The following is a 9009-nucleotide window of genomic DNA, read 5'->3' on the forward strand; positions in this document are numbered from 1 at the left end:
GGGGGTTAGGGGAAAAAATTTTTAAAATTTTTTTTAAAAAAGGAACTTGGGTTTTAAATTGTTTGTTTTTTTTTTTTTTTTTTTTTTTTTTTTTTTTTACTTTTTAAGATGACAAGGGAAGCGGATTACATTGTGTAGTTGTGCAGCTGAACTCCAGCCGTGCAGGACAGCTTTCGAGATACCAGGGACTAATCTGGATACGCTCAGGAATGTGACAAGTGACAGACGTTCTGCTTCACAGAAACTATCTGCCTGTATTGTATAAATTGGGATTCGAGGGCATCCCACAGTGTTGGTATGTTGAGGAATGCCAAGTCAAGCTGCCATGCTGTTTGCTTCGTGTACAGCAACAGAAAGGGAACTGAAATGAGATGATCAGAGAGGATGGCTACAGTTAGCATCTTTTTACAACGAATGGGGAAATGTTCATCTGTAATATAAACCTGTTGGTGAAATAATGTTCTAGCTTAGAATCAGAAGCATTGATGTAGAGATGAGCACCCAGAAATGGCATTACTGCTAAATGCAGGAACAATAAATGAAAGCAAATAATGCAATATGTGCTAACACATGTTGAATTGTCCTCTTTCTTGTAATTCTCTGTTGAAATGTGGATGTCTTTGCTAAAACAACGTGAGCAGAGTTGTTTTTCCTTCATGTCTAACCTCTCACACAGATCTGCTCCGGCTAAAATCTCCTCCTAAAATAAGAAAAGACTTGTTCTTTGCGTTTCCATGTTGACTGATTCCTAAACCATAAGAGCATTGCTGCAGATGCATAGCACCAATCCAATAAGCTTCTTTATTAAATGCAGTATTGCAGTCCGCTCCACTCGACTGAGTCACAAAAGACAAATAGAGATATTCAGACAGGAAGTCAAAGAATAAAAGTAATCTCGTATAGCAGTTTATTAGATGATCATGTTGGTGGTCCTGTATTGTTGTGGCTCCCGGACGCCCTAAAGCTTCACTTTGTTAGACAAGATTAAAAATGTAAGGCCAGTGTTGTCTCATCACCAAGGCAACTTCTGTTTTATTAAAAGAAGTTTATGACGGTGTTAAATTTCCCCAGTTGAAGCAAGCGTTTGTTTTTGAGAGTTTATTACTTCAACATACTTTATTTTTAAAAAGTTTTTTTATATTTTGTCTGTGTGAAGCACTGGTGTGGTCCAGTTTTTAGGCTCATTACCTCAAACTTATAGTAAGAAAGCACTTCTGTCCCTAGATTTAGAGCTGCGCGATGTATCGCAAATCTACTATCATTGCAATATCACTGTATTAAATTGTCGAGGGCTGATTGGGAGTGAAATAACTCTGGGCTAATAAATATATTGTGTATTTTGTTTTTCTTTGTCTTTAACTTCAGTGGTGATGAGCTCCACAGAAATTTAACCTACTTCTTCTGCATTCTAGTATTTGTAATTTAAAACCTTATTTTTTGATGACCCAAATACAGTTCAATCCCATAATTTTGTTTAAAAATCAGAAGCGTGGCATGCATTTCTGTCTGCATAAACTCCTCTTTATTGTTCAAATGCTTGTTGCGTTCTAATAGATCTGTGTTGTCGCTCTGTCGGGGCCATGCACAAAGTCTTGTGCTGGAATAAAAGCCAGTCATGCAGAAAGTTGATGTGAAATCAGCAGGGCAGATCAAATCATGTCAGCCTGATCGAGCTTCACTGTAGAGTGTGGGACAAAAGGGGAACAGAGAACATGAGAGCACATTACACACAGCAAAGTGTTTGTGGTCACGCAGAAATTAAATAAGACTCCAGAATAACATCAGGTTAATGTCACAGTTTTAACTCTTTCAGACCAGAAAGCTATTTTTTATAAATATTGTTTTTTTTGTTTTTTGTTTGTTTGTTTATTTACTTTTTTATGTTGGGTCTTGATAAAATTATAAATGATCAGAACTGCATGAAGGTGAGGGAGGTTAAAAAAACTCAGCAGCAAATTAACATTTTGGGATCACTTGTTCTTTACGATCATTTTAAAGCTTTGTTTTGTAGAGAAGGCATCAATAATTTTGGTGGGTGCTTGATTATTGTAAAAATACCAGATTCCTTCTGTGAAGGCTATTTTAGCTCAGTTATTCGAATTCAAAAATAATTTATTGATCCCAAAGGGAAATTAACGTTTTACGTTAAAAAATACATTAAACAGATATGCTCCAAGTCCCAAAAATATAGCAAGGGATCTAAAAAAATATCGGTATAGTTTTGACTGGAGCATCACAGTTCCCCAGGTGTCCTCTGTTTTTATCCAGAGGGATGCTGTGGTGGGGGGGAACCAGAGAACTTCGTCCTCTACGGGCCCAGGTCGGCTGTCCCAGGTGTTTCCAGTTGTGATTAAGGATCATGGGAACGTCCGTTCTCATGATTAGTTTTGTGCCAACAGAGACCTTGGCAGCTTTCTGTAATAAAAACTGATTTTCTTATCATAAGACGGCCTTTCTTTGGAATGTAATGTAGGTATGCTGTCTTTTTTGTTGTTGTTTTTTTTAAGCTTCTTTTTGGAAATAATTGCAAAATGTTCTTCCTAGAATGGATTTTTCTACAAAATTATTTTTGGTAAGCAGGACCATGCAGCTTTATGATTATAAAAGGTATGAAAATAGCCTACAGAGTTAAATTTACCTGTTTTGTGTGACAATTTATGGGATATCTTCAAACAAAAAACTGCTTCTTTGCAAATAGGTCGTAGTCCTTTTGTTTCCTTTTTTCCTATGAAACAGTCACGGCATTTAACCACAGGTGTTCTCTCATTACCGTATCTGAAAGCTGAAGTGAGAGGAAAATATGTATGTATTTATTCATTTATTACAATGAGATAAAAACATGATTAAACACGGATTAAGATTGTTCCAGAAAACCTTTAGATCTTTTATGTTGTAAGATTTTTAATCACGGTACTTGAAAAAATGTGTACATTTTTTGTTGTAACAGTAATTCAGTCCACTCAGACACAGTTTTGGTATTGGGAGCAAAAAAAGCAGGCTAGTCAGGCTGTGTCACCTGGGTGTTTCCTCAGCTGTCTGAGGTGATGGTGATCTGATCCTTGACCCTCAGCAGAGATGTGTTCACGCAGTGACTTTATCTCGACACTGCAGTCAGGGTTGTCCCCATAAACGTGCAATCGTGATAGGATTATAAATTAATTTGGCGGATTTCCGAATTCACTCTGAGTGCTCAGAGTGAAATGACGGGCTTTTATCCTGCTGGTAGAAAAGAGGTTACTGAAAGGTTACTGTATTATACACATTATGTATTGTAAATAGATATGTCTGCCCTGCATGCCGGTGTCTTATCTCTTAACCCTCACCTGAGTTTTTTTTTTTTTTTTCTTTTTACATCCGAAGATGTGGTCCATTTAAAGTTTTTCATGGTACAAAGTGCAAGAGTGACGAGGACAGCAATTAGACATGGCAGCATGTGAAGTTATTAAAAGTTATTCAATTATAATGAGCAGAGCGTAGAAGGGAATACTCTCAGCAGAGGTCTGTTATCAGACTGACTTCAGGTTCTAATCAGAAGAAAGTTAATAATTTAAAGCCTTGTAATACCTCTGGAAAGTTTAGTTTTCTCTGTGTACATCTGTGTGTTTACTATGGCAGAATTTATAAATTTTTTCCCATTAATCATTCAGACATTTTTGTGGTTGATCTCCAATCGTAGAGTTTGGTGCAACTCTGACCTGCAAATTTACTGTCGAATCTATAAATGAATAAATTTATAGATTAAATTGAAAATGTAACCTGATTCAACAGCGTTTTTATAAGGTGATAAAATGAAACTATTTTTCAACACAGTTGTCACTTTCTGTATCGCAATAAAGTTTTCCACATTAGATGGATAAATGTCTCTATGTAGTTAAAACCCAGCCTTGGAGAACTACAATGTCTTATTTACTTCTTAATATGAAACCTTTGCTTTTTTTCATACCTGAAAATGTCATGTGCTTCATATCAAAGGATATTCAGTATGTGTCCATTGAATATATTGAAAAGTAAGTAGAAGCTGTATCCGCCTTTCCATTTTGAGAGAAAGAAAACACTCATAAAATATTGCTTTATCATAACACATGAATCTTAAGGAAGCATACTGCCATGAATGATATCTACTTGCATTGGGACTAGAATCAGAATCTAAAATACCAGATTCCACATCGAGTGTGAAATTGGAAGATTCCAGTGACCGGCTGAATTCTTGGGGTACCTTCAGTAGCATTTGTAAGATAAATTACCGTCCTCTACATAAAGGACTGATTATGTGTGGAATTTTTTTCTGTTTGTCAATATATAGTGGGAGCTGCTGTGGTCTCTCGTCCTCCTTTTCACCTTCTCTCTGCTGCTCATCTGGTCCTACTTCTGGTGGGAGGCAGACAACGACTACAATGAATTCAACTGGTGAGTACTGTGTCGACACAGCGACTGCCGCTCCATGTTTACTAGGCTCAACTTGAAGCCACGAGGCGGCCAGCATATTGCCGTGACTGCGCACATGCTGGTCATACTTGTTGATTTCCTAAATCAGGAGTTTAATCTCTCCTCATCCTTAATCTGAGCAGAGACCACCCAGGCCTCCGTAGATTACAACATTACATAAGAGAGACGGCTCATCCAACATTTTCTGTACTGTAAATCACTCGGGCCCCACTTTCTCTTGAACAAGCACAAGTTTATAGGATGATATGCATGCTAGTTTGTGCTTGTAACACAACAAAAGCAGCTTTATACTGTTTTTAGTAGGTAAAATCCATATATTAATAAATCTTCATGTTCATAAAGTTACTGGAAGATTAGAAACCAAAGAAACGGGACAGATTCATTCAACTCCAGGCAGACTGTTAAAAATATATACTGATTTGTCACATGTAGGGTGTATATATTTTGTTTTATAACTACACATGGTTACTATTATTAGATATTTGACATGGTGGTGGATAATGGTTTCTGCTCCTACCTCCTTTCCCGTCCCCCATGCTTCCACTCTCAGGGACATCTGCAAAGTCACTTTCTAATAATGTCCTTTCTCTGTATTGCATTCTTGAGTATGTATGACACCTCAGTGTTGTAGTTGAATAATTATCTCACTACTTACCCTGTTACCTTTTGCTTTGTCTTATTTATTTTTTCCTGTTTCTTGTTTCTGAGTTTCCTAAATTAATGCCAAGTGCACTTTCAACAGCAGTAACTAGTTTGTTTACTGATATTTATGTCTCTCTGTCTTTTTTCCCCTTTTTATTAGCAATGTTACTTTCTTTTCCCTCTGCAGATAAGTAGAGCAATAACATCTCTGCTTCCTTATTATATGTTCTGTTGTGATGTAGCTGCAGGGAGACTCAGAGCCCATCTGCAGAACAAATGCATTCACAAGAGACCTTGTTCCTCTTAAATCACTGATAAGGCTTTACTTGTGATTAATACTTCTAGCTGATGTGGCAGAACTCCTGCCTATGTCTTTTTTTCTGCAGCTTTGTGTGTATTTATATAGTGTCACAAAATGGATGAGCAAAATGTGTTTATCCTGTATGTATTTTTGTGTGTGTGAATCAGGAGGGATGGATAAAAACATTATTCATAGTCTAGTGATGCATTTTTTGTTCCCTAATTAAAGCTTAAAAAGTGACAAAAAAAATAGTTGTCAATTTTCCATGAAATTAATAATAACTATGATTAAGCCATGGCCTCCTGAGTGTTATAATTTGCTTGTCAAAGTCTTAAAGGAACCAGTACTCCCTCTAAAATGAGTCACCGTGAGTTTTTTGGTCTTTTTAGCACTACTTAAAATACATATAACTCTGTGATGGTATCCACTCAGTCTCTAAAATCTTGTTGAAATCTTACTATTATTGAAAGTAATTGTTGCTACTTTCTTTGAGTCTAGGTTTATTTAAAGTGTGGCAGCCATGCCTGAAGTAGAAAAGTAATCATGAACCATTTAGGACTGATGATTTAATTAAAAAGAATTAAGAACTAAGAATTGCCTCTCTTTTCTTGAGCTGTAGTTTAAATATGACATCTCTGGTTGTACAGTATTACGGTGCATTAGTTGACATGTCATGGGAAATATTTATATCTGCAAACATGTCAATAAGGCTAAGTGTTATCATCGCCACTAATACTAACCATATAGTATATAGCTTGTTTTCCTGACATTGTGCAGGTCTAGTCAATTAGTCCATCCAGCCATAAGAATGAATGAATTGATGAATGGACATCAATCATTGGATTACATTGAATACAACCAAACCTTGTATTTTTTATGGCTTTTATTGCTTCTTTGTGGTTTATGAATAATCATTAGAAGAAACATTATGAAATCTCTTGTTTCTGCAGGTTCCTGTACAATAACTCTGGGGAGTGGACTGATGGAACCGTTCCCATCCTAGCAACAACTGCTGCTGGATTCACCTACATTGCATTTTTAATGGTCAGTATGCTCTCACAGAGAATGCTTTGAACTCATCATAAGGCCCAGCTTGGCACATTGAGATTACTGCATAATACTGATTTCTAAACTGTACTTTGTGTGGGTGTCTTGTTTTTGCACTTTTCAGGTTTTAGCACTTTGCCATGTTGCACTTGGGCAACAGTTGAATTTGCACTGGCTTCATAAGGTAACGTGCCAACAAAGTGAGATTGTGTGTGTTTGTGTAACTGTGAGGTGTAAGGGGGTGGATGAATTTTGCATATGTTTATCTGAGTTGTAACTAGCGTAGGCTTGTGTTTTTTGTCTTGTTTTTGCAAATGTTTTCATTTATTGCTGGTCAGTTCAATTCATCCTGAACTTAAAACCTTCAGGCTGTTAACTAGATAAAGACTACTAACTAAATAAAGTTGCCAGACACTATGCGACCATAAAATGTATATAGGGTTATTCTGTAATTTTACTAATAATTATGTTTTTTCTTCTTTGTTTATTTCTCCTCTCTCTGCACAGATAGGAGTAACTGCTTCTTTACTCACCACTATTGTTGGGATAATATCAGTTAATCAAACATGGACACAAGAGTGGGATATCATCCCCATCTCCTTGCAGGTCAGACACAAAATTCCCAAAGTCCTTGTTAATGATTAACGTAGAAGAACTGATAAGTTTTAGTAGAGGCAGTTTTATGATGCAAAGTCTAGGGATGGTAATTCTTTTATGTATGCAGCATTGCAATTAGTAGAGTAATATATAATATGTAACATTTAATGCATGTCAAAGTGATCCACATGTTTCTCTTTTTAATATTTATCAAATTAATAAAAATCTGACAGGCTTACTGTTGAAACCATAAGTTTATATACACCCAAATAAAAAAGAAACATTTGTCTCTCTTTCTCTGAAATTAAATCAGAACAAATGTCTCTCGTTTTAGGTGGATTAGAATTGAGAACTGAGGAAATGTATGCAAACGTCTGATTTTCAAGACATTTCTAAAAACATATTTGCCATATTCTCCCTGTCATTGTTGTGAAATTTAGCAAACAAGAATAATTTTGTGTAATTCTAACTGACCTAAAACAAGAGAAATTAGATCTGATTTAAACTTCATACAGTATGGGGGGGAAAAAAAAGGTGCTTAAGTCTTTTTTTTTTAATGTATACAAACTTTTGCTTTAAACTGCATTGGTATATCCATGTCAGATTATGTACTACAAGTAACGTTTGAAGTGGCTGCAAATACTCCTTACTAACTGTGGTCTTTTAAAATTGAATGTCTTTCCAAATAATAGGTTCTAGCGTTGCCAGACTGTGTCACTGGTGTCTTGGCTCAAGATAATGACTGTTATTTTGTGCCTGTGTATCTCCTTTGACTTTATTTCTTGTCCTTCTCTCTCTTACTTGTTTTGCCTCCATTTGTCTGTATCCTGTGTTCCATCCAGGCTACAGGTCCGTTCCTGCACGTAGGGGCTCTTGCTGCAGCCACAGCCTTGTCATGGATTGTTGCAGGACAAGTTGCCCGTGCAGAAAAAACGAGTATGTTTATGATTCAAGTTACAGCACCTTCCAAATGTAAAAATGTGAGTCATTCAGTTCTGTAGCACAAAATCCTTAAATCATGAAAATCAGTCTAATTTAAATACCTTTTGTGAAGTGGCTAAGATTAATGAATCACTTTTAGTGCTGCCGAGTGTGTAGCAGCTAGCCGATGTCTACTTTAAGTTAAGAACTTTGAGAAACTGCTACTTGGTTGTAATCGCTACAAGAAAATACATATTCACCTAAACCTGCATATATCTACAGTCAGAGCAGTAATTAAAACTTGTTTTTAACAATTGTCTGAGATCATGTCACAAGATCTCTTTATTGAGAATCTTTTTACATATTTTTACCAGAGCTGTCAGTATTTGTAGAGTTGCAATGTGTTTTAATGTAATGAAGTGATATGACAGTCTGAGTGCCTCTCACACACACACATTCACAAAGGCTGGTGAATGATTAATTAGGTGTAGACAGAGGCCAGGCCCTTCATCCATGGTGTGTGTGTGATAAACATTCCTCCATGGTGTGTGTGATAAACATTCCCCCAACCTCTTTTTCTCCCCAGAGATGGAGGTTGTTTTGTCCTTGAGTCTAGAACTCGTTTTGAAGACTTGCAGCTCTGACAGTTTATTCCTAGCCTTGTTGACATTGGTGCCCTTAGCATAAACTTGCTGCTATTGCTGCTGAGATTTAGTGTAGTCTATGTAGCGACTTCCTAACTGATCGCCAAGTAGTATTGGAGGAAAACTTTCAACTTTAGTTTGCAACTTCCACCCATCAGTGGTTGTATGTTATCTATTTTGAGATGATTTCTTTTAACTCCATAACATTCTTAGCTTTTATGGACTAATGATACATTTCACATCCATCAAATAGAAAGCACCCATAATGAAAACAGCAGGTCATCTGAACGGTACAAGATTTAAAAAAGCGACTCCCAATCAAATCCCAAGGAAAAAAAAAAAAAAAAAAAAAAATTTTAACAAAAACTAAAATTTTTTTTTGGGACTGGGGGCAAAATTTTTGGTTCCACA

At 36.4% G+C, this 9009-nt stretch overlaps 1 long non-coding RNA gene across 1 annotated transcript; it reads left to right on the forward strand.

The window, feature by feature from the left end:
* The first annotated feature begins 4283 nt into the window (after positions 1-4283).
* LOC106943679 (uncharacterized) lies at positions 4284-8268 on the forward strand. Its single transcript, XR_001423983.1, has 5 exons — positions 4284-4407; positions 6340-6433; positions 6561-6620; positions 6944-7042; positions 7876-8268. It is a non-coding gene; the product is annotated as an uncharacterized LOC106943679 (long non-coding RNA).
* Positions 8269-9009: the final 741 nt, after the last annotated feature.

The sequence above is a fragment of the Poecilia latipinna genome, unplaced genomic scaffold, assembly GCF_001443285.1.
Source record: "Poecilia latipinna isolate Pla-1442-1.1 unplaced genomic scaffold, P_latipinna-1.0 Scaffold5686, whole genome shotgun sequence".
Lineage (NCBI taxonomy): Eukaryota > Metazoa > Chordata > Actinopteri > Cyprinodontiformes > Poeciliidae > Poecilia > Poecilia latipinna.